This window comes from Lycium ferocissimum, unplaced genomic scaffold, assembly GCF_029784015.1.
Source record: "Lycium ferocissimum isolate CSIRO_LF1 unplaced genomic scaffold, AGI_CSIRO_Lferr_CH_V1 ctg6944, whole genome shotgun sequence".
Lineage (NCBI taxonomy): Eukaryota > Viridiplantae > Streptophyta > Magnoliopsida > Solanales > Solanaceae > Lycium > Lycium ferocissimum.
Genome location: NW_026726569.1, coordinates 18,168 through 44,621, shown reverse-complemented (window position 1 = coordinate 44,621; position 26,454 = coordinate 18,168). Strand labels below are relative to the sequence as shown.

General features: G+C 34.7%; 3 long non-coding RNA genes and 1 pseudogene across 12 annotated transcripts; 3 read left to right on the top strand and 1 right to left on the bottom strand.

The window, feature by feature from the left end:
- Positions 1 to 1,834: 1,834 nt before the first annotated feature.
- LOC132045534 (uncharacterized) lies at positions 1,835 to 7,606 on the top strand (annotated as a pseudogene).
- Positions 7,607 to 7,791: 185 nt separating this feature from the next.
- LOC132045531 (uncharacterized) lies at positions 7,792 to 8,944 on the top strand. Its single transcript, XR_009412440.1, has 3 exons — positions 7,792 to 7,894; positions 7,985 to 8,098; positions 8,573 to 8,944. It is a non-coding gene; the product is annotated as an uncharacterized LOC132045531 (long non-coding RNA).
- Positions 8,945 to 11,938: 2,994 nt separating this feature from the next.
- On the top strand, positions 11,939 to 20,333 carry LOC132045533 (uncharacterized). 10 transcript variants are annotated; one of them, XR_009412445.1, is made up of 9 exons: positions 12,085 to 12,352; positions 14,186 to 14,312; positions 14,425 to 14,610; positions 16,455 to 16,523; positions 16,613 to 16,669; positions 16,756 to 16,810; positions 17,777 to 18,087; positions 19,394 to 19,556; positions 19,994 to 20,333. It is a non-coding gene; the product is annotated as an uncharacterized LOC132045533 (long non-coding RNA). The 10 variants fall into 10 exon arrangements; XR_009412447.1 differs by having other exon boundaries at positions 16,455 to 16,526; positions 16,756 to 16,802; XR_009412443.1 differs by having other exon boundaries at positions 12,086 to 12,352; positions 16,756 to 16,802.
- A 5,158-nt stretch (positions 20,334 to 25,491) lies between these two features.
- LOC132045539 (uncharacterized) lies at positions 25,492 to 26,453 on the bottom strand. Its single transcript, XR_009412460.1, has 2 exons — positions 26,403 to 26,453; positions 25,492 to 25,968 (listed from the first exon to the last, which is right to left on the bottom strand). It is a non-coding gene; the product is annotated as an uncharacterized LOC132045539 (long non-coding RNA).
- Between the last annotated feature and the right edge of the window lies 1 nt (position 26,454).

Sequence of the window (26,454 nt, the reverse complement as noted above, 5' to 3'; positions counted from 1 at the left end):
TGGATGGCATTCTCATCCTCAATATTATTGCTTTCTTGTTCCTGATCACATCCCAAGTTGCCAATGATAGAAAACCATCAATCCATACTTTTACTCTTCCCCTTGCAATTAGTATTGATCTTTCCTCTGTTATTAGAAAGAGCGATTTCTCAATCTCTTCACAGGGGCAGGAGTTCTTATCACTCTCCAAGTTTAACCATATATCGTAGGAAGTCATGATCTTGGAAAGAATTGTATTAGAATGAGCTTTCCATGAGAGCACTTCTTTCCAAGCAGCTTTTGAATAAACATCACAAGTTCTGATGTTAAATGCATTTTTCACCCCCGGAAACCTAATTCAATCATATTTGAGTTCGAAGGATGGCTGCTGGTCATTACAAACAACAAACTTATTCAACTCCCATTGCTTTGCACCAACTCCAATATGCTTCTCCTTTTCATTATCCAAAATCATTTTTCCATATTCCAACATGAAAGCATTACAAGAATTCACATTACAATAACCAAGACAGAATAGGGTACCAAGAAGCCAAAGGTACATAATAAGATATCATATTATTCCTTGACATCCCATTTCTCCCGGGCATTTGATCGAATATGTAAGGAGTGGCTACATCTCTTCCCCAGTTTTGAATACACATCAAGAACAAACAGATCGTAATCTACCTCAGCGCTTTCTAGAACTCGAGAAGGGCTAAATTGGGAATGCATGAAGAGTTCGAGAGTTCCAGCTTGTATATCCTTCTTGTTTCTTGTTCTCACTAACTCATCTGGATTGGGATTAATTTCTTCATTGTTTAAAGAAGTTGTAAACACTTTGTTCTCATTTTCTATGGAAGAACATTGAGAGCCAAGCCTCCAAAAATCCCCTATATCACTCTTATCTTCCACACGAATTGCAACAAGAGACCAATCTTTAGAAGCATCTACATCACCTTCATTTTTCATAAAAAGTGTGGCAAGAAGCATGTCTTCAAGAAGTTCAGGTTGTTGAAGAATCTATATCCAGAGAAGAAATTTCAGCATATTCATCAAATTGTGGCTGAGATTGTTCCTCCAATTGTTGCTTCAAGATCCATTGTGGTTTCGTCTTTTAGGATTGTGGATTTGTGGGTGATCAATGATATGAGGCCCAATTGGGATTTTAAGTCAGTGAGTGTGGAGTATCACTACATCCATGTGGGCATAGTATAAATGAGAATTTTGAAAATACTTTTTAGCTACATTAGGCATGGTAGTAATAGTAGTTGTTGTTGTTATACATAGTTTAGATGGAAGATTCTGATTCATTTTCTGGAGGATTGTGAGATTTAGTGTTAATGGGTACTAGAGGAAGAATAAACCCTTGAATCTTTGATTACTTGTGATTTCCTAGCAGGTATTAATACAATTGAGCTTCTACTTCTAGCTCTTCAATCTATTACTCCCGAAAATGGGCACGGAGTTTAAGAAAATAAAGAAATATTGAATGTTGTGGTCTTAAACTAAAGATATGTATACTGTACCAAAATGCCCTGTAATCTTGTGGTCTTGAGCATACCACGTGGAATAATAAAATAGTTTTCAGAATTAGGTAAGAGACATTTATTTTTTTGAAACAGACCAAAAAGGAATTTAAGACAAACAAATTGAAACAAAGGGAGTAATAGCTGTCTATCAAATGGTTTGTTATGTTTGAATTGGCCTAGCTCACTTAATTATGCATAAGCATGAATACTAGCTTATACCTCTGCAAAGTTCTCATCAAAAGGACTTAAGGTTTTCAACTTTGATGTTCAATATTTATTTATGTGGCGGCAAGTACTAACATTTTTGTGTATACGTTTTTGCAATAATGCAGCAATTTGTAGCATTAAAAGTACAAAAGAGAGAAATTCAAGGTGCTTTGAAGACAGTAGTAGTGATGTACAAAAGATCAAGCTGAATTGCATCAAACTTTTTAGTTTTCGGTGCAAACAGATTTACCTTGAGGAGACTGAATCCATAATTGAAATCCTAGGCTCTTGTTAGATTTTCAGAGTTTTGGATCAGCTTTCACTTTTGCTGTAAATATGGTTTCAGTGCAACCTATGCACTGATCAAGTCAATACGTACCAATGTTATATTTTCAAAAAAAAAAGAAGTACAAAAGAGCGCTCAGCACTACACGGAGGCAGCATTGGACGAAAGTACAATTTTAAAGCAGATTGCGGAAGGTGACCCAGACGGAGAAAAAAGTGTAGTGAAGTTACTAGATCATTTTAAGCACTCAGGTCCAAACGGTCAACATGTGTTTGTGGTTTTCGAATATTTAGGTGACAATCTCTTGTCACTTATTAAGTATACTGATTATCAAGGACTGCCTATTCACATGGTTAAAGAACTTTGTTTCCATGTTCTAGTGGGTTTGGATTATTTGCAAAGACAGTTTTCCATCATACACACTGATTGAAACCCGAAAACATGCTACTCTGTTCCACAATCGATTCGTGTAAAGATCCCAGAAAATCAGGAGCACCTCTTATTCTTCCTAGTGATACGGACATCGCTTCAATCGAGTTCGGGACTGTGAAGAGCCGTCTAAAGTTCTACGGGAATTTAACTAATAACCAAAAGAAGAAGAACAGAAAAAAGCCCAAAGAAGAAGCTCAAGTTTTTACTAATTTTAATAGGTTGTCTAACGCTGATGCTCCAACAGCCACTGGGAAAGAACATGTGGGTCCTACGAGAGGGAGCGGTTCTAGAAGGAAGAAGACATTGGAGTCTGTTGACCTAAAGTGCAAATTGGTTGATTTTGGGAATGCGTGTTGGACATAAAAACAGTTCACGGATAATATTCAGACAAGGCAGTATCGGTGCCCTAAAGTCATCGTTGGGTCTAACTATTCAACCTCAGCAGATCTTTGGTCCTTTGCTTGCATTTGCTTTGAGCTTGCGACTGGTGATGTGTTGTTTGATCCTCACAGTGGTGATCACTTCGACAGGGATGAGGTATGATATTATACATGCACTACTCCTCCACAGTTATACTATGTGTTTTCATTTTTATGCCTGTTGGTATGTTTCAAAAGGGCTATGTATTGTCTTGATACTTGGTCATTTTATATTTAAATTACAGTAAGCACATTGATATGAAGTTAAATTTGCATAGAAAGGCTGGAGCTAAATTTCATTTAACCCTTTTTGAAGTTTCTTGTGAAAAAAAAAAAAAACTTTTTTTGATAAGTACTAGTAGTCTAGTCTAGAGATACTTGTTTGCATATAGTTCATCTGATTATTTTTAAAAGATATGGTAGATCAACTATCTTATGGCTAAAAATGGGTTAAAAGCTGTTCAGCTACTTTAGCTTACAGGCACTGCCCATACAGATTTGCTTAATCCTTGTTGAAGAAAATTTGCTATGGACTTACATATTCACTTTTATGTGTCTTTTTGAGTTGGATAATGTATATAGCAATTCTGTGAGCTTTACTGAGTTTCTCACTTATATTAATTTTTTCGCTTGATTCTTTCACAAAAGCAGCGTAACTCAATATGATCTATGGCAGTTTGAGCTTTACGCATTTGACTAACATTGCATTAGGTGTTTGCACAAGCCAGTAATAATTTGTATGAACAAGGTGGTCTAATATGCATTTGATGCGTTTTCTAGTTTTATTGTTTTTTTTGTGATGTCCTGTTGACTTTTGCTCTTCCATTTCCAAATATATGATCACTTTTATACATCTAGTCAGGTCAACTCAGAAGTTCAAGTAATAAAAGCTGATGTGAAAATTAATATGCTTTAAGAAAATCTGATGGTGGTTCTATTATTATTGGAACAAGATGAATCTTTGTTCTGATAGCTGCATTAGTGGAGGTAAGGGTGAGGGAAGATATGTTGGGTTCAACAGTTAGCATAGAGTCTTCTGTTTGCTGTGCTTTACAATACTTCTCGGAGCCTTGTCAAAAGTGATTTTAATATCTAGAGTTCTAGCGATCATCTGGTGATCTTATTGCATCCCTCATCGTTTTTTTGGAATTCAGTATATAGAACAACCAGTTCCTTTTTCTCTGCACAAATTCACGTCAAGCTCAAATTACTTAGACAATTTAATCTTTTGGATATTCAATTTTTGGGTAACAAATTGATAAAATAAGAGCAAAATGTAGAGAAATTATGTCTTTGCTATTCGTTTGAATGATTACATATAATATCTCATTACGTAAAGGTACATACTATCATGAGCAATATGAAAGTTCTGCTTTTACTTTTTTCTGCACTGCTTTGAGTAGCTCTCCTCTTTTGACTTGTCTTATCTATTTTTTATTAAAGATGTGGATAATCATCACTTTTGTTCCATCTCTCTCTTTCATTGTCTTTAAGTGGACGTTTATTTGAAATGCAGCAAATGAATACAGAGAAGCTTGATAATATTGGATTCATATTTTCATCAATGTTTAGAAAATTCAATAAATATTGAGGGCTATAGGTGAGTTCAACAAATAGACTGTGTTATCTCTTAACTTGCTGCCTGAATTTGTCGTTTTAAAGGGGTAACCATGCTATCTCTTAACTCGCTCAACAAATAGAGTATATTATCTCTTAATAGACTGTTTCTTCAAATTGCAATATTTGGGATCAAAATAAGAACTTGACCAGCTGCTGAGATGACCTTTATTTGGTCCGACTCATAACTCATTTCCTTTTTATGATGAATTTCTAGTTTCCTAATCCTGGATATAAGCTCTCTATGGTTCTTTTCGGTTGCTGTCGTTTGCCAAGAATTGTTATTGTGATTTACTACTTAAATTAACATATACTTACTGAAAGATTTCTTGGGTTGGCAGGATCACCTAGCACTAATGATGGAGCTTCTAGGAATAATGTCCCAGAAAGTAAGAGAAAGTACCTTAACCACTTCAAACTTCTTACACTTGTCTGCATCAGCCATCCAGAGATGCCATGCGACGCCTCAGCAAATTACGGCGCCTGGATATTGATGGCTGCCCAGAGTTAGATGAAAGTTGCAGCAATCGGAGTGGCCCAAACTCCCAGTGGTCCAACATTTCCCATATTCCAAAAATTGAAGTAGGTGGGAGGAGAATTCAGAACTTAGGTACTGAAGTCTCTGTTTCTCTTTCACTTTCTGAGTCTGATCTTGTAATTGTTATTTTCCACGGGTTACTCTCCTCCATTCTCCATCTCCGGTTTATTGTTTTCCAAACTTTTCATTTCCCATTTACCCTGTGCGCACCCGAAGGGTAGCGGCTGCGGGTTCCCATGTCATCAAAAAAACTTTTCATTTCCCATACAAGTACATATTACTACTCCCTCCGGTCCAAATTAATTGAGGTTTTAGACTTGGTCACATGGATTAAGTAATTCACTTGCTCCTAAAAAGTAAGAGGTGTATTGACTAAAATACCCTTAGTTAATAGTAGGAGCTTTGAAAATACAAGCGGCATTGAATTAAGAATGTGTCAAGGGTAAATTTGGAAAAAGAATAAAATACCTTCTTGATAGACTAAAACCTCAATTATTTTGGACCAACTTTTAGAGGCTAAATTCTCAATTCTTTTGGACCAACTTTTAGAGGCTAAATTCTCAATTATTTTGGACCGGAGGGAGTAAGTTTTTGGAGTTCCAGAAAGAAGGCTTTATATTAATTTAATCCTTTTTCTTGCAATTATTTTGACATAAGAAAATGCAAAATTATCAGTTAATTGCATCTGTGCTATGCTTTCAGCATTTTGCTTGTCCACTTGAAACGAATTGTTGTTTTTCTAATTCTTCATTAAATAAGGACTATCTATATTCCTTTTAAGATATGGTTTAATCATGAGATTTATGTCTTTTTTCTCATTGGTTGCTACATCCAGGGTCATGCTAGAACGTTGCTGTGTATATCAAGTCAAAATCCACGGGCTGCACTTTAGGTAAATTTTCATTAAGACTCGGTAGGGTAATGCTATAAGAACTTTGTCAAGTTTTTTTTGGCACTCCTTTTTTCTCATGACACAATTTTACTGTTTAGCAGGGTTGGTTATGTTCCACGGAAGAACCATCACGTTTGTTTTGTTGAAGAACAGACCCTTTCATGAGCATTTGGTAAAGACTACATATCTCTCAACATTTTACTCTTCATAATGGTTGGATACCAACAAATAAATAAGTAATGATTATCGAGTATACAAAGTTGCTCATTTGCCCAAGTGAAACTATTTTTCTATATTCTTTTCTGTTGTCTCTTTTGATAAAATATAAACTTTTTCCAGATTTAATGAAAATAAAAAACAATTAACTCATTTTAAGTATTTTTGCTGAATAATGAATGAGTAGTCCAACCAACAAATACCATGTCCTTCTCTTATGATGCTTCAACTGCTTGTTGCAAATTTATGTACTGTTCTAGACTTTCCTTTTGGATTTTTCACTTGAAAGTTGAAACATATTTTTCTTCTTGGTTTTCTTCTTTCCTTTTTGATCTCATTCTCTTCGACTGGTGCACTACGATGACTTGAATGCATTGCCGAACGTCGCTTTAAAGTTTGGGTACTGAACAACCTTTTGTTGAAACAAATAGCAAACTCTACATACAAGAAACATCAAAATAATATAGGGTATTTAACTAATTTTAATGTTGAGATAACTCTAGACTAGTAGCACTATATAAGTTATAATTGAGTTTCGGTGCTTGGACCAAAGAAATTATTTGTCTATTCAAGTTACCACGTGAGGGACTTCCTATAATATGATCATCCATGTTTTCTAAGAATGTTTTAGTTTCCCCTATTCTGATCTTCTTATTACATCACTCAACTATTGCTATTAAAATTTCAGTTTTGAAAGTAACCAGTTTAAATTAATTGCAAGGAGATTTAGAATGTGGTAAGCTGTTAGGAAGAGCCTACGTCTGTTTCTGTGAGTTGTGCTTCACTCCATATAATTCCTTTTCTTTTCTTCAGAGCTTCAGTCCATATAATTTACTTTTTTATCTTGATGACAGCAGTGTTTATTGCATTCTCATGATTCTGTTTAAATTCCACCTAGTTTCCCCATTTCCTTTGTTGTATAGCATCTGACTCCTCCCCTCTCCCTACCTGTACAAAAGAAGAATAAACTCAGTAGCTAAAGTAGCTGCTCAGGTACTTTGGTGAAGATAATAAAGGGTATCCACGGACCGTGCCATTGGATTTTGTTGATGAGCTATTCATGATATAAAGCTAGGAGCGCTGTGATACAAAGAGAAAATGTATGTCCACTACTAGTTTCACCTTGCTTTCATGCCAGCCAATACTTAAATTTGTGCGGAAGTATGTGGTATGCCCAAGAACAATTTCGTCGATTTTACTTTTCAGCTCCTTTTTCTTAGGAGAACGCTGTACTGTTTAACAGGGAAGCGTCTCTAGCAGTCTTCCTTGGGATAGGAAAGTGAAGTATTTGATCGGCATGACATTGGCTTGTCATGATTTGAAAAATGTAGAGAGTGGAAAACTGACCCTTTGGCCTGTGAATGGAACATATTCTGTGGTACAAAGGTGCCTATATTATTGACTGATTGGTGAAACGGTAGAGGTAACTAAGCCATTTCATAGTCTCACGCTCTCAACAGGCCCTTAGTGGCAGAGCTAACCGGTACCTATGAATAAGGCTCGGACACCACTGTTATTAAAAAAGAAAAAGCTAAGCAATTTCACATAAGCCACTTACATGGCACTCTTAGATGCAAGACACATTCATTTTGGACCAAAATGTGACTTTTAGTGATCGTAGAGGCATCTCAAGTTTGTGGAGTGTCTTTAACAATATTTATTTTACCTATTGATGTGATTGGAACATTTTGCACAGTGGTGCTTTTGGAGACTGTGGTTGCTCACAGCTGGAGGTTTTCATGATGCAGCTAGGAGGTTGCTGTGGTATAAAGACAAATTGTATGTGCACTGTTAGCTGCACCTTGCTCTCATGGTTTCAGTTTTCAGCTTGGTTGACCGTTTCTCATGAGAATGTTGTATTGTTAACAGGGATGCTATTATAGCAGAAAGGACCTAGGACTTGAATGGATTGACCAGTTTTTGGGGCATCCTTCCATTAAGTTGAAGGTTTCTCTACTCTGCTTATTGGACCAAGCTTTTCATGTAAGCTCCTTCTAAATTGTTATTCTCCTAGATTCCCTGGTTTGCTTTGTTTTTTTGTTGCTCCCTTTACCTCTGTAAAGTTAGTCCATTGCAACATATCCCAAATGAATCAAAAGTTATCATTCAACACATTAGTATACCTTTTAATCCTCAAATATTACACACTTCATTACAGAGTATAGTGGAAGTTATTAAGTGATATGGTTCATGGATAAGATAACCACTCATTCTCTTTAAGTAATAGAGAAGCATTCGATTGGTGTAACATTGGCTTGTGATAACTGGTACAATACATTTTCTTTTGCATAAGAGAAGGAGAAACGTAGAGAGGGAAAAACTGACCGAAACGTCATGAGATTTGATGCAGACAGATTTCTTTTTGGACCGAAATGTGACTTCTATTGATAGTTGAGGTTTCAGCGGTTTTTGTTGACAAGTCTTCAACAGAATTTCTTTTTCTTATTTATTTTTCAGGGGATAGATTGGAACATTTTGCATCAGCGGTGCTTTCGGAGACTGATTGCAGAAGCTGGAAATTCAAGGTAAGTTAGTTTTTGTCCATCAAAAGATTGCAAATGGTGGCTTTTAGATCAATACTGTTCTTAGTAAGTTGAAAACTCTCAAGGAACAATGCCAAGACTGATATATGGTAGAGATCTGTATAAGTTTCTTAGTAGACACACTTCTCGTTACTTTCACTTCACATGATAATTTTTCCGTTCATTAAAACTTTCGCGGTTGAAGGATTTCAACAAAGAAAGTTACAAATGACTGCTACGCCATGAATCTTATAGGCTTTTAAAGTGTACTTAGCAATATCTGTTCATCTTAATAGGTTACAACTTGTACAAAATTATGCCTTCTCAAGAAACACAGTCCAAATAAAGTGCTTGCATTACTGAGTGGATGTTTAATATTCCAACAGCCTATACTCGTTGATCTATTACCTGTGTAAATTAGTTGGAAGAAAGTATATTATAAGTGTGAAGAAGAAATAAACAATAAATGTGGGTATATGATCACAGCAAGAAGAACCTTTTTGTGTCAATGTCAGATTCTAAATTATGTTTGTCAACTGCACCCAACATTGACCTAACGTGAAAACGATTCCAATTAACATACAAAACTTTTCATGCAACTCTAAAAGTTTTGCATACATGTGAAAGAGGTCAAATTATCTTTACAGTGAGCCCTGATGTAGAGATGGCTAATTACTGGAGCAGAATAATTATCTTCTGAAATTTGAAATATCAACAATATATACATGTGACTTAGCTACTTCAAAAATAGGAATCAGTGTGTGTTTCACATCAATACCATAAGTATGTTCAATCACAAACAGAATATTTTGCAGTCATGCATAGTATGTACCTGACCCGTGTAGTATTGGTTAGAACAGAAGAAAGATGTTAGAAGGCAAAAATAAATCTCAATATAAAACTTTAGGGTAATCAGTGACCCAATATCATCAGTTACATTGCGATGTTGCAACTCAATTCCCTTCGCCGAATTTGCGCTCCACCAAGAAATTTATTATTTGAAGCAATTGTTAAATGTATAGAGGCGATCGATATTCTGGATATGCTTAAATAACACATAGTAGTGTATGCACGGAAAAAAAAATACTAGTGCAATTACTGTAGACACGTGATTTTTGACCCTCTCCGAGTTTGTACACGATTATTAGCATTAAGTATTTCTTTTAAGCTTAATCTTGATGTTTTGACTTTTATTTTATTTTAGTTGGTTTTATTTGTGAAAATCAAAAGGATAAAATTATTCACTAATTTAGAGTACAAGTTTTAAGAAAGGAAAATTACAGACATAGGTTTCTTCTAATCTAGATTAATCTAGATTTTTAGTTAATTACTTTTGAATTATTTTTAGGCTAGTTATTTAATTTTTCATATTTTTGGTTTAAGAATAGTTGATTTGTGTATTTATTTTTGTATCTTTATTTAATCAAAAGAAAAATAAAAAAAATCGAACCAATAGCATATTGCCATTTGGCGAAATCCAATCTTATCCACACCAAGACCATATTCCATTTGGAGAAGAATATTCCATTCTTCATTATATTTTTATTAATAAGGGCAATTTGGGAAGGATAGCTAGAACTAGATAACATGCCAAACCCTCCACCTAGACACATTATAAATAGCCAAATATAGAAATCTAAGGGACCTAGACACTACTCCCTCCGTCCCATATTACTTGGTCACTTTCTCTTTTGCACGCCTCTTAAGAAATCATAAATAAAAGATTTATTTTACTACATTACCCCTATCTGTCTCCAATAAATCCATTCTAATCAATATTGACTATTTTCAAGAACATTTAATACTAAGGGTAAGATGAGAAAGATTTAATTAATTTTATCTTGATTTTGTAAATGAACAAGTAATTTGGGACATAAGTTTTTAGTAATTTGATCAAGTAATATGGGACGGAGGGAGTAATCATTAGAATCATCAGCAGCCTTAGTACACCCAAACTTTTAACCATCTCAAGCCTTTGCCACTTTCTTTGATATGCTCTGGTATTTTAATTTCCTGATAATTTTACCTTTTCGTTTCTTCTAAAGGGTTGTTCAGGAAGTGACATTAATTGCTATTTTGTGTGCCTGCATTCTTGCCCGTTTGGTCAGTAAGGGAATAAGTTATTTCTATTCTATGGAGAAAGATTATGCGGTATTATCTGTAATCAGTGGCGGAGCCAGGATTTTCACTAAGGGGTTCAAAATATGAAATAGTAAACACACGAAAAAAGCCAAAGGGGGTTCAATATATACATACAAAATAATTTTAACTATATATATATACAGTGTAATTTCTCGCCGAAGATGAAACCCTTGGACCTTCCTCCCTCCGCCCCTGCCTGTAATAGAACTAGATCTTTTAGGTCATTGTGGCTATATCAGAGAAGCTTGAACTTGCCCGAAAGATGCCACTTGAACCAAACGTTAAAATTGGGGGTTCCCTTTTTAGGGGCTTGCATGATGCATAAGGTAACATTTTCTCCAGATTTACAGTTTTTATTGTCCACTTTTTTATGTATATTATTTCACATTTGATTCTGCAATTATTCATGAAATACTGACTTTTTTCGTTTACAAAGTTAAGTACTTTTCTCTTTGAATATTTTGAGATAATATTCAAAATGTGTAAGTTCAGATTTTGGGTACCAAACTTGGAGCAAGTTTCTTAATATCTCAATGCCATTGAATATTTCTTTCGTTAATAATGGGTTTATTTTCCATAAACGCTCTGTGAGGTATGATTTTTTTGTCACATTAATAAGATGTTGGATATAAATTCATTAGTCTACTATTAATTTTTCTTCCTTTCAAAAGGAATAATGAATTCTGGTCATATAATGTAGATAAGTATATACTGCATAGTGTAGTTTCTCCTTGTGGTGATTTGCTAGGTTCATTGTGTTATAGACTATAGTATGTATTTACTCTGGTTTCTTTTTAAACTTTATTTTCCATGGAAGGGAAGGAACCTGATGGAAGACGTAAAAATTGTGCGGGCATCGACTTCTATTAGCTTTAGTAATTTTGCGGCTCCAATCAATTAACTACGGAGTGTGCGCATATTTCATCAAATGATATCTTATGGACATTTGCAATCTATATAACTATATATTACTATTACTATATATAATAAAAGCCTTGGTTTCGATCAGGGGCAAAGAAGTAATTTCATCGTGCTTCCAAGGCATTAAAAATGAAGGCCGCATGAACTTTGTACCATCTCCTGCAACGTTTTTTTTCCCCACCTTTTGTGTGCTCTATTTCCTCTTCTTCTATTAGTCTTCTCCCCCAATCTCTTGAATCCTTTCTTACTTTTGCAATTTCAAGTCAGTTACTCTTTCAAGTTTTGAGCAAATCTACTCTTTTGTTTCCTTAATTTGTATGTAGGATGCTTTTATCAGTGTTTTGTTTTGTAAATCTGATCTGAATTTATATCCAAAACACGTCTAATATCTAATATATAGTAAAAACCCAAGGAAAAACCCATTATTAGATTACCAGAGCCTTTGGTTTTATCTCAGGCTTTGGAGTTCACACATGGCGTGTTCATGGAAGTTCTTGTTTTTATCATTTGTTCTTTTTGTTGCTCTTATTGTTCCTAAAGTCAAGGCTGATGTTGGGTCTTCGTTGGATGATGAAGTTGAAGCTGTTAGATCGGATGTTCACCCCACTTTCTCAAGAATTGGAACATCTTAAGTCCAAGATCCAATCTTTAGGTTAGTTTGTGAATCTTTTTCTGTAGTAAAATTTAATTGGTGTTGTTAGTGTTCATGTTTTGAATTTCAGTACTGATTATGTGGTTGGAAGTGTAGTTGTTGGCCAAAAGGTATTGTTTGGAGGTCAATTTGATGGGTGGAGTTACTTAAAGGTATTATTTTCTTGAAAGTTTGTTATTAATGATTTGGAAGTATGAAAAAAGGAAGGGTTTTTAGTAAGTCTAGCACATTATTACAGGATTTTCCTTGTATTGTTATGACTTGTGAATTGTTCCCTTTTTTTCTTTCCTAAAATTAATTGGTATTGTTAGTGTTCATGTTTTGATAATTCTGAAAGTGTAGTTTTTATTTTCAGTATTGATTACACTGTTGGAAGTGTAGAAATTGTTTGGAGGTCAATTTGATTGGTGAACTTACTTAAAGGTCTAATTTTTATTGAGAATTTGTTATTAATGAGCTGGAATTTTTGAAGAAAGAAGGGATTTTTAGTGAGACTGGCATATTATTACTGGATTTTTCTTTGTATTGTGTATAATGTTTACGGAGTGTTGAAATGATCAAAGTTTTTAGTTTTTCATTGTATTGTGTATAATGTTCACAATGAATTACTTTTACCAATAAATGGACCATCTTAAGTCCAAGATTCAATCTTTAGGTTAGTTGTGACTGTGAGTTGTTCCCTTTTTTATTCTTTCGCAAAATTTTGATTGGTGTTGTGAAGTGTTTATGTTGTTGATTCTTCGGGAAGTGTAGTTCTTTGAATTTCAGTACTGCTTATGTGGTTGGAAGTGTAGATTTTTACTCAAAAGGAATTGTTTGGAGGTCAATTTGATGGGTGGACTTACTTACAAAATGTTATTTTTATTGAAAATTTGTTATTAATGAGCTAGAATTATGTAGAAATAAGGGATTTTTAGAAAGATTAGAATATTATTATAGGATTTTACGTTGTATTGTGTATGATGTTCAAAACGGAGAGTAGAAAAGAACAATGTTGTTCGTTTTTCAGCCTATCGTGTATAATGTTCATAATGAATTACTTTTTACCGACAAAATGAACTTTGCGAAATAAACTTCAAATTTCAAGTTGAAGTCCAAATTCTTTTGAGAACTTGTGAAACTAACTTCAAATTTTAAATAAAGTAACATTATTTCCAAGTGAAGTTGTTAGAGAAACGGGCTCTTGAGATTTTGCTATAGGAAGCTGCAGACTTCAATTTGGTAGTTTTCTTTGATTCCAAGATTTATGTTGCATTCAGTCTCAGTAGAAGTGGGTCGATTGGAAGATGAACATAGTGATGTAATTACTTTGAATATTTGAAGCACAATAAAATGCGCCGTGTATGTTCTTGGATCTATGAAAAAATAGTGGCGTGTTGGTATGCTATTGAACAATTACTCCAGGGATAGGGAGATACAATTTTGGAAACTGCACAAATTTTTAGAGATAACCTGCAATTACACTTCTCTTTGGAAACTGTACAAATTAGAGATTATATGCAAAGCAGCACAGCTGATTTGGAATAGAGAGCCACAGCTCACAACCAATAATAAATAAATCCTTGTAAAAATTTGAGACAAGGTTATAAATTGGTGAGCTGCCTATCCTGCGGTTGTCATACTTTGTACTTTGTTGGTGTCATTGGTGTCAAGTAATGAGGTTGTTAAATTTCATATAGGTTCTCTCTTGTTATGAGGTAAATCTGCAACAGTGAGTTTTAAGTTGGTGCTTGGGATGTAGGGTGCTCCCATTTGTTTTGTTAAAAATTTTGGTTACCAAATATTAATTATTAGCCATATCTCTTTCCTTTCTAATGGATTCTGTTTTTTAAGAATCAAACGTTGAGGAGACTGCGCGAGCACTGAAGGAAAGGATGAGGTGATCGCTGACAAAGAGAAAATAATAAAAGAAAAGTCGGAGAAGGTTAAGTCATTGTCATCTGAGTTGGCCTCTCTACAGGTGAGTCTCTCAAATTAGCAAGTTGGCTTTTGTATGCTATTTTAGTTTCATGAAAATGTTTTAACAGTGTTGATGTAAGTTGTAGCCTCTTAAGGTGTATTGTTTTGTCTAGAAAAAGGGAACACTAGATGCTGAGGAGCAAGTTGGAAAAACTCGGGCACGAGCTGATCAGCTTGAAAAGCAGCTTGAGACACTAAAAGCGGAAGTTGAAATGAAGACTAAGGAGAAAAGAGACTTTGAAGCTCATAAAGGTGACACCGAGAAAAGAGTAGCTGAGTTGAATTTGAAGGTTGGCGAGGTAAGCGTTTGATCTGCTTTACTTCCTTTTAAAAAAATAAAAAATAAAAAATAAAATAATAAGTAGCTCATTTGCTTTCTTTTCTCTTTTCTTTGTAAGTGTGTTGTCTATGTCTTGATTATTTGCTACAGTAGTTATTCTAGCAGGTGGAATTTCACTATAAAAGATTCAACAAAGCATAAATGAACTTTTCATAAAACTCATTTTTAGATAGGAAGTCTTTTATGCGTTAAAATGACGAAGGGGGAAAAAGAAACTCTTATCACTGGTGAGCTGCATTTATTTTTCCTTTTTTAAACTTCTAAGATCGGAGGGTTACATTTTTCTGATCAGGAAGATTTGACGTTCTTTTGCTGTCTTTCTGATTGAAAGTCTGAAGCCAAGTAACTTGTTGGATGTATGTTATTTTGGTTCTTACTATCCTGCACATCATGATAGACACTGCAACAAACAGAGAAGTACTAAAAAAACAACAGAGAAGTACTAAGAAGAAACAACTTCTAAATGCTGTCTCTGCTGGGTTTTCCTTATCAATTTACTCCAATAGAGAATCTCATAGGAATATCTACGAATGGTTAATAAAGTTAGCTGAAGCATAGAAAGGTGGAATTGGCTGCAGCACTCTTACTTTAACAAAATATTCTTTTTGATAGAATCGAGATCTTAATAGCAAGGAATGTGGACGACTTGTAACAATATAGGCAATTAAGGAGTCAACATTATGATAATGTAGAACAAAGGAAGCCTAAGGTAGCATGGGATTGGAATGCGTGCCTTAGCAAACACCTTCATGTACTCATTTTTAGAGCATAAACAAGATGCTGCCGTTGCATTGTTGTAATTAATTGAGTCCAAAAGTTACTTGGAAAATATCAAGTTTTTACTTTGAAAAAAAAAAAAAAAAGAAAAAGAATATCAAGTAGAATGTTGGCCTCCTTAAGAGACTGAATTATGGTGGAGTTAGGTAGTACTGTAATTTGGAAACAAAGAAGCTGAGAGAGCAGTCAAATCAGCCGGATGGTCCTACAAATAGAGAAAAGAACGTTGGAAAAAGAAGAATCGGATGGTGGTAAAAAATACCCTTTGAATGACAGGAATTTTGAAAGAACAAAATGCTTACATATTGTTGTACTTATCTTTGGCTGACCTTTAAATTGGTGGTATAGAATACCCAGTTACAGTTCTTTGCTTTTACTCTCAAGTGCGTGGCAATGCATATGTAAATTTTGTGGGAACCAAATCTTGTTTTAAAAAACGGCCCCCTTAGCACCTTTCAAAAAGAAAAAAGAAGAAAGATCCCTTCTCCTTTCGTATCTCGAGATGATGTCATGTGAGAATTTTGTACATGAGTAAGCGTGATGACTATTTTCTAGAAGATACTGTAAAGCTTTTTTGAACAATGAAGTATTTTTTAAACTTAAGCTCCCTGTTATCAACTATACATTTGATTTCATTCTGCTACTAAACAGATTTTAAATTCCCATGTGGGTGTCTGGCTCCCTTAGCTCCTTTCAAAAAGAAAAAAGAAGAAAGATCCGTTCTCCTTTCGTATCTCGAGATGATGTCATGTGAGAATTTTGTAAATGAGTAAGAGCGATGACTGTTTTCTTGAAGATACTATAAAACTTTTATGAACAATGAAATATTTTTGAAACTTAAGCTGCCTGTTATCAACTACACATTTGATTTCATTCTGCTACGAAACAGACTTTAAAATCCCATGTGGATGTCTAGAAAGATCTTTTACCTCTTGCTGGTGCTGGTCCAATTTAGTTTTGCTAGCTATGTGTGCTATTTCAGCTAACTTTGTGTGGAGTTATTTTGTTTCTGTTTGGTTTATGCAGCTTCAAAAGACCATTGATGAACAGGAGGAGAAACTGAAGAAAACTGAACGAGCTCTTCAACTTGTTGAGGTGGTCTTGATATTAGAAAACAGCTCAAAAGTTCTGAAGCTTGTGTGGTGGATAACAATTACTAAAGCCTTCCAATTTTGCTTTTTCAGGAGGAAATGATTAGAGCAAGGTTTGAAGCAACATCGGAGATGAAGGAGCTCATAGAGGTAGATGTTGTAGCCCCTATGTCTTATCATGTGAATTCAGGATTATAATACTATTGAAGATAGGAGGTTCCATCTCAATTTTGCAGCTAGCTGACTAACGCTGTGATTCATCTCAATGTTGCTATCCACCATGGTATCTTGGTACCTTCGGGCTTCCATTCATATTGTGTTAAGAGTTTGATATGCCGGTTTTATCTGATATTGTATATAGGCAACTGTTTTAATAGACTTAGTGTGTTGAATAAAAAAACTTGTTTGGTGGATCTGAAGTTCGTGCAGAATAATCTTTATTTCCATGGAATATGGTTCTTTCTATTTCTCAAACATATTACTTTTTGGTATATGGATAATTAGCGCTCCAAGCTATAGTTGGCAGGATGGAGATTTAAGCATTGCATTATACATTAAATTCATTGATTCGTTACTAGACATGTAACGCTCTAGTATGTATGCAGTTCAAATTGGGTTGAGATAAATGATAAGATCTGTTATTCTTTTTAATTTACTGCTTCCAACGCTCTACCTTTACATTTTGCTGTTTCAGAACTCTCTGTCTTAGTTTGTGTTTGTTGCTCCATGTTTCTTTCATTCTTTTGGAACAGGCTGAACTTTGACCACTTTGGATGCATGTTTTTGAAGTTGGATGCTCTATTAAACCTTTTTGCAGTGTTAAGCTAGACTGCCCTTACATTTCTGAATTAGGGGATTGGTGTATACATAAGGAACTAAACTTTCTGGATTGTTCAAAATGATGTACTTTGATTTAAACATTAACAAGAAGTAGGAAACTTGTCATGTCTGTTCTGTCATAAGAACTCTTAACTAACCAGATTATGTTTGTAATCAGAAATCTTGAAATAGCTGTTGTGTTCTTCCACTGTCCTCTTATCATGAAATTCATGAACTGGACATGATGCTTAAGATGTTAATTTGATTTATGGATATATTAGTGGTAATGGCAGAAAGTTCTAAAAATATATATATATATTTTTTTTAATAGCAACTACACCTGTAATCAAAGCTAAGCTCTTAAATTGTGTGATCATGTACATTTCATGCTTTATTTGCACTGCCTCTTATTTGTCATACACAATTTTACTCTTCCAGAAGCAACGGTTGCCCCTGACAGCGTGCGAAACAAACTGATGGGCAAGACACTCAATATCCAAATGAAGAGATCGTTTGCGAAAAATCAAGATACCATTCCAGGAAAGTTGTTTATTTTGTCACTCAGAAACAACGAGAGAATAAGTGATCCACCGTTGTCAACTACTGGTATGGACTCTACAGAAAGCAGCAAACGCAAGCTTCACCAGGTTGCCGTGAAGGAAGGAAACCATCAGGCCACATCCAACAAAGACAATATTTCCTATCAACAACACAGCATGGGATTGAGGTCCCTGAAAAAGGACTAAAAGGTATTGAAATCTCTTCCTCTCTACTGTAAATCGTACTGAAATACGCTGTATATGAATCTTCGTATATATGGACACAAGGGACAGTTAAATGTACAAACCGATGAAGCTAAAAGAATATCAAAAATTAGAAGAAACGAAAATTTGCGAGTAGTTTCACCAGTTGAATAGAATTATTACTCCGCAGGTCCAGACAGCGTCGTCTCTTTCTCTTCTCTGCCAAAATGTTGTTGTCCTACTGACCAATTGATTGACTTGTCTTTAACTTTCCACAAAAGTTGAAATAGTCTTCATCTTTAGCAACAGACTTGAATTAATGAAACTAATCTAAAAAAAACTGATCATCTTAATGAGTAAAAGTAAGGTAATATACGAGCAATTTTGATTGTGTTGTCCTAGCGATACATTACAATAGGTACAATTGAGGAATTTAGCATCCATTTTACTTATTCTTGATTGTTTTGCTATTCATAATTTCTCATAAATTTATCCACAAGTTCCAGGCCTTCAAGTGGTGTTCAGTGTCATCATCTGGTGTTGTGTTAATTTAGCAAAGTTACGACCTTTTTGTATTTGGATATTGATTTATAATGCCTGTGTTGAATTCTATGAAGCAAAACAAGAGTGATTGAGAAATTGCATATGAAAATCAGTTTAGGCGGAGAATGAAGCATTGCCTATTGATGCCAATTTTTGTTCTACTTATGTTGTAATATCTTTGCTATTGGTGTGAGTTAGTGGGTGTTACATTATAGCCCTTATTTTCTACCTTGGCTTGTTTGTGAATTTAATGAACTTGCAGCATTTTTGTATCTTGTTTCCTGCTTCTTGGGTGAAGTACAGATGCTTATAATATCCTGAGGATGGTAAATTTAGATTGTGCCAAAAATTACATACAGTTCAGATCCTTTACATTACTGGAAGAAGCTGAGCAAATCTTATTCATAAGATCAAGAGCTCTTTTTTTTTTTTTTTTTTTTTTCCCTCTTATATCAATTTAAGATCGATAAAATCTTCCCCGTGGTATTTCTGAATTATTAAAAAAAGGGTCTGTGTGAATATGATTTGCTTTTCCATTTCTAAAACTTATAAGTTTGAAGATTAACACTATAAGAGGAAGGGCTTGTTATGCTGGATTTGCAAAGAGGAAATGTAAACTCACGAGATACTCTTTTCTGATAGACAGGTACCTAAAGATCAATGAAATGAAATGAAAGAAAGAAATGTCGGTTGAATTGAATGAGTCTTTTTTGAGAAGGTGAATTGAATAAGTCTTATAATTTTTTTTTCTTCTTTTATCTTTTTGCAGGAGTGAGGTTTTGCAGTGTAAATACTACTGTTTTGCAATATGGTTGGCTTTTTAAATGCACTAGACGCTACTTTTGGTACTGCTTCCGCGCATTTTCACTGCTTCTCGACTTTTGCTCTATCCCTTTTCAAAATAGTCAAAAACACTATTAGTGCACTACCAGGTTAGCTCATCTATTCAGCTCTCTTTTTCCTTTTTAAACTCAATAACACTGCTCAAGATTCAGACTTAATCCCCTCCCCCCTTCCCTCGCTCCCTCCCCCCCTCTCTCTCTTTTTATAAACTGTTGAACTAGACTAAGCTTATGTGTTTGAATATTTGCCTCTTAAAAGTTATAAGTGCTCTTTAATGAGTTTAGAATTTTATAGAATTCTGTTCAACTTAAAAGTTCAGTTCCACATCAAAACTTTTGCAGCAACATTGCCAATGCTATGATTGTGTATCATCAAGATGCAATTACTGTGACATCAATATTTTTGGCTTTATAGTGTTTTTTCGTGTTGGAAAACTTCTGCTCTATGCACTCAGCGTTATACACTTAGTAATTTCTTTTTTACTGGACGCACGATCACTAACAGTTGTCTATTAATAACTCCACAGGTACTTTTTGCCAAACACTACTCAAAATCAGCCTACAAAGAAAGCAGCATACAGAACGCGATGTCATACTCATGATGTAGATACTAGAGCATGTAAATAGTTTCCATGTAAATAATGCAGCGATCAGTGTATGTAAACAGCATAACACTTGCCAACCATAATATCTATAAATCACGCTATTTCAGCTTTTGTTCATCAGTGTAGTGTTATTTGTCAAGTTTCTGTGATCCTTTATGTTAATCAAGAGGAAAGCATTTCCTAATCAATTCAACCCGCCACTATTATTTGTGGTCCTTTATGTTAATCAACAGTATATGAGGAAAACCTTTTATTTATAGAATGTTCTATTGTTGTAATCTAAATCATTACAATTACAACAGCTCTACAAAAAACCCCAACCATTCACGGGCCAATTCTATCTAGTTTATATAAAGAGCTGGTGGAACCTCTCTTCAGGTATAAAATGTATTTATCTCTCACTTTTTTTTTTTTTTTGGTTGCTTTTTTCTCTCATTTCTCTATGTAAAAGATTTACAGAAAAGTAGTTTTATCTTTTATTCCTCATGATTATAAGGTCATTATCGTAGAAATTTCACCATTGCAATATTTTCAAGGTAGCAATTGAGCTGGCTACCAGCTACTGGTTTTCCAATGGTCAAGGGTAACAATCTCTTCACTTTAAGAGTTTTAGAGACGGTTCTCATTCATAATATTAAGGAGAACTACATAAAAATTTATATACACACTCTCTCCTTTCTGTACAATAGATATCCACTGCTACTGCACAACAAGGACATCGGCGAGGAGTTTAGGTGTTCTTGAAAGAGATAAAGATGCAGCAAACAATTCCAAAAGTTATTTTCGTAGTTCTCTTAATACTCTTCCTCTCATTTCTCACTCCGTATCTTATAAATTTAATGTATGATGAATATTGTATTCATTTGGAATATGAAGTGTATTCTTTAATCCTTGTATATATAAGTCAAGACAAAATAAGAGGAATTGCGCATTGGTATAATTTTTCCAATTCTTCTATCACCTTTGGTTATACCCTCATTCCCTCGGCATTTGTATCATTTCTGCAGTTATTCTATTGCACTTTTGGTTGCCCTCCCTCCCTTCCTCTTCTTTCTCGCCTAGCTACTTTTATTTTATTTTATACTGGGTAACTTGCCATTCACCTCATTATGTTACAAATCATCCTTTAATATAAAAATGTTAGAAATAATACCTTTTCCTCTTTTTCTTCCTTTTTAAAATGTTTTTTCTTTCATACTCTCTTTATATTTTAAAAAGTCAATCTCCCTTTTCTTTTCTTCCTCTTTAACTTAAGTAATAAAAATCATAACAATTGCTTGCGGCAATCCGCTGCACTTTAATGCAATTTATTTCTCAAGCATATTAAGCCATTTCTATATTCCAAGTAGTCAAGGGTATTCGGCTTCCATTATTACAGACTGAGAAACATGGTTTTATATCACAAGCTCCCTAGTCCATATGTCACTATGACTACCAAGTATCTATTGCCTTTTAGAAGCTTTTGCAGTCGATCTACTAAGCTTATCATAAGGTTCATCACTTATAGAAGAAAAGGCCTAAGAGTACATTTCTCGCACAATACTCTTGTGAAACAATAGCTTTTGCATGAATGTCAAAGTGAGGCTGAATTAATGGATCGCTGTAGGTTTTGTTAGCCAAAGTTGTCTTGCCGACGCCTCCAGTTCCCTTTCTCCTCGACCAAGTTGATCCTGCATTATCTCAAATTCATTTTCATGGCCAATCATCATATTCTTGGGCTCTATAGCATGTAGAGACACATACGCAGGAGACAAATTTTGTGCTTTCAGATTTTGGATGTTGTTGTACCTGCCCTCTTGTTAGGATCAGGAGTCCGAGATTGTGTGGAATTAGACAAAGTAGTCAATATAAAGACAGTAACGAAGATAATAGGAGACAAATATTTAATGTGGTTCGGTCAACCTGACCTACATTCACAACCAAAAGAGGAGCAAATTTACTAACACCAATGGATACAAAAGAGAGTACACACCACAAAAGAGAGTACAAAATTAGAGTAATTAAATACTCTAATATCCCAAAAACCTCAAAAGAATAACCTCACAAGATCACTCCAAAGAAGAGTTCATACAAGTGTTTTCCAACACAACTCTCTTACAAAATACTCTCTATAGAAGAACACAAACTCAACCAAATTCTTTTCAAATTGGTGTGTTCTTGGAATGAAGAAATAACACTCCTTTTATAGGAGCAAAACTTGGAGCCCAAGTTCTATAATAAAGAAAATAATGAGTGGTCAAATTTTCTCTACTACATAACCATGCTTTGGCTCCAAGAAATATTTGTGACCAACTAAATTGTCCCAATGCCAAACAAGGCCACATCTTACACCCCTATTGCCATCCAATGCTTCATGGTGGAATCAATGCATTCTACTACTTGTTCCAAGAGGAGATTTAGTCACAAAGCACTGATTCGTTCCTCTGCAGTTTCTGTTAGGAGAACTTGATTTGATCTCGAGTCAATTGTATCTTCAATAGTGCATGCTAGCTCTAGGAGTCAGCTTCCAATATTGTCAATGCCCCAAGATCGCCTTCGCTTGTTATATTGCAAGGTTTCTCCATAATAGCTCTCGAGGAATCAACCTTTTTAATAGAACTACAACAAAATACATCAGTAATTTGCATTGTTGTATAGTGCTCTCGCTTTTGTTTTATGCAATAACTTCTTTCTGCAAGATCTGCACCCAAAGGCCAATTCATAAAATGGCAGGGCTCTCAAATTTGATAGTTGAACAATGTCTCAAATAAAAAATAGGAAAAGCACTCTTTTCTCAAGTAAACAAAGACAAAGACAAGACCAAGTCTCTTTTCTCTCTTGAATTTGTCGAAAGGATGATCTGCTAACAGGAAGAAAGAGATTTTTTTATCATTATCAGATCCTGAAAGTGCCCACTAACCAAAACTACTAATAAAACAATTCATGATATTAAAATAAAAAGAGTACATCTACCAAAACTCCCATTAAGAGAAAAACAGAACCCCCCGCCGTGTACAAAATAAATTCTGTAGTACAACATTGACAAATATCTATTGCTTGATGTTTTAAATATATTCTAGAAAATAAATTGTTGAATATCTATGCTAGTTTGTCATTCTTGCATGTCCTAAACCCAGTAGATGTGAAATCTTTATATTAAAGCATAATTTTTCCATCAGTTTTTGTGAAGCTTTTAATAAGTTCGTGCAACATCTGTAGAGCCATGGGATATACTTTTTCCTCTCCCTTGGCAAGGTAGATTGAAGACTCTCAATTAAGCAAACACACATTACAAAAATATATGCAGGAAAACTGAGGAGCAAAATTCATGCCTTACGGGAGTCACAACTAGTTATTAAGCTCATAAATTGGACACGAATACACAATAATAATTCTAAAATGTAAATCAAGTAAAAGAAAAAACACCTAACAGGCCTAACTGTTGCGGACCTCCAAGGAACTTGCGTGATTATCTTCAATGTCCTATTGAATCCGCTTGGCGGAGTTCCCAATGGAAAGTGATCACCATAGGCTCTCCAGTCAGAAAGGCCAAGCCTTTCAGTAGCAAAACTTCAAGCGAGGGAATCCTTCTCAAATACTTTCAGTCATTGCCTTCGCTGGAAACATATGCTAATTTAAGAGCCTCCGATAATGCTAAAATCCTTCCACTGCATTTTTTTTGGTTGCTAAAAGCTAAACTCTTAAGGTTTTGTTGAAAAGCATTAGCACGAGGAAGGAACAAAGGTAGTGGATCAAGGTAAAATCCAGATGAAAGATCATGGAAGAGGTTGTTCTTGTTACTACTTCTGAAGTTCTCCTCCATACCACATATCTGCAACTTCTCTACCTTGGGAAATAGTCTAAAGGCAGAAGAAGTACAATATACAGGAGTCCACCCAGACAGATATTGCAGAATTTTCAAAATCAAAGTCGTCTCACTTGGCTTGAAACATTACTCCTAGCTAGTTGTCCCTGAGGATTTCTAGAAGCAAAATCGTGCAGCTTTTTTTCCTCGCCGTGATTCATATCTTAAGCGAGAAGCAACCGGTGCGGGGGGGGGGGGGGTGGTGAAGTGAAAGAAAAACTTAAGGAAAACCCAAGGAAGGATCAAGGTTTCTCTTGCTTTAATCAAAACTCTTCAAAATGCAAATACTAAAATCAAATAAAATTCCCATGAAATAGTCTGGAAAAGCGAAGCGATTGATCTTGTCGAATCTCAACGTTTTCAATCTCGCAGGAGAACAGGAAAAACTCTTGAATTTTTGGTTCGCCTGCCATAATTATACATTACTTAGGTACTATTCTATTGTGCACAATAACACAACGTTGAACTGTTAAAGAATACGAAAATGAAGAAGATTAACAAATATTCAATTTACATGATTGATAGAAAATAGCAAAAAAATTCAAATAAAGTATGGACGTAAACTACTGAAAACCAAGAAGACATAAGGATATGAGCATACATATCTTACAAATGAGAATAATGTTAAATTAAAATAGTACGATTCACTTAAAGGCACAGTTGCAAGCGATGAAATTGCAGTACATAGGACCTGAAGCATTAAAAAATATTAAATAATAACAATAATAAACCAAAGAGAAAAAATAATGTCATGCCTTTATATGAGAGTGGTCAGTGATGAAGGGAAAATAGAATACGGAGATTGTGAAACTGCCGTAAATATTAAGGAGCACAATATTAGATATAAGAGAGACTTCAGAACATTAATAATACCAAATTAAAAATAAATTTTGTGACTGTGGAGGTATGGATTGAATGTAGATTTTGTGAGAAGAAGGATTAGTGGTAATTGGTGAAGGAAAAGGGGCAGACCGTAGGGTTGTTTCGAAACGGCGTGAATTATTTGCTGGTACGTGTTCGGTAAAAATAAACGGTTATTAATGGATCTATTAAGGAAAACAAACGGGTATAATTGAAAGAAAAGAATTAATTAAAATGGGGAAAAGCCCAAAAAATACAGGAAAAGGATAAATTCTAATACCGGCTTTAGAGATCTTACATCAAAATTTGAGCTTTATCCCACTTTATATATATCTTAAGTATAGTTGCTTACGCTTACACAAGCTACGGCCATTAAAGGAATTAAAATATGCTGCATTTACTGTCACAATTTTATAAAACAAAATTGTTCTCTACAAAAATTCATAATTCTACCGCCTTTTATGGTACTTTTAACATTTTATATATTAAAAAAAGACTGAGAAACAAGCTCGTAAGAAACATTTCCAAGTACTTGATTTGGCACGTTATCAACTGCTTATTCCGCTTCACAGTTCGAACTACTACTTGGTCCTCATTAACATAAAAATAGATAATAGTTTACCTTTTCCAAATCTATTAAAATATAGCCACGGTGAAACCGATGTGTGCTATCTTCTTCTTGTTATTGCATTGATATACAATGGTGATGATGATGAATGCTAGTATGCTTCTCAATTTAATCATTATTTTGGTGACATTTGTTCTTTCATAGATTCATCACTAATTACAGAATTTATGTAGGAACATTAGATAGAAGAAAGGGAAAAGAAACAAGAAATTTAATGATTTTTTGCTCCATATGGTATATAATTTGAAAGTTAGATGATCCCTTCTCCTATTTCTCTTCTTCAATTTGTCTCGCATATGTCGTAAATGCTTCTGCAAAACTCTTTCTCTGATGTTTAACTTCAGAAGGATCCCCATGATGAAACACGAAGAATTGCATGCCCTTTTGTCCTCTTAATTAAGGATTTTCACAAGTTCATCAACGCACCATGTTGAAGTAGGATAGACGTTCTTCCAGATAATACTTATTGAACTCCTCAAATGTATGATTGCGTTCCCTAATTCTGTCTTAATATTTTCTCCTCTCTCAATCTCATTGTCACCCTTGAACGTGCGCCTACAAAAGCTGCATAAAGACTGTCAGTGAAGTGTCTTGTGGGTGTCTTCGCCTCTGAAACTCGACAATACATTATAAATGCATGGAGAAATGAAAAGAGGAGGACGTTTGTGGTCTTTCAGAACCCAGCAGATCAAGTTGACCAATTCTCTGAGTGTGGATTTAGTAGTTACACAATTACACCATGTTTTAAAAATCAATCATGAAATAACAGCAAGAAAATGCAAATTAATGAAAGTTAAGGCTAGTTCAAATTAATAAGTTGATTCTTTACTTAAATAGTAAGGAATATTTTAACTTTGGCAGGACAGAAATGAGGAGAAGGGAATTTGTAGCCTGAGTTAAGCTTAGTTTAACTTACTAATTGATGTATATGCTAATTCTTGACCTGAGAAGGAATTAAACGGAAGACTACTTTCTGAATTACCCTAAGAACAGAGTACCTTTTTTAACATTATGCTTGCACCCTATGCCTCTGTTTTCTCTCACAAAGTA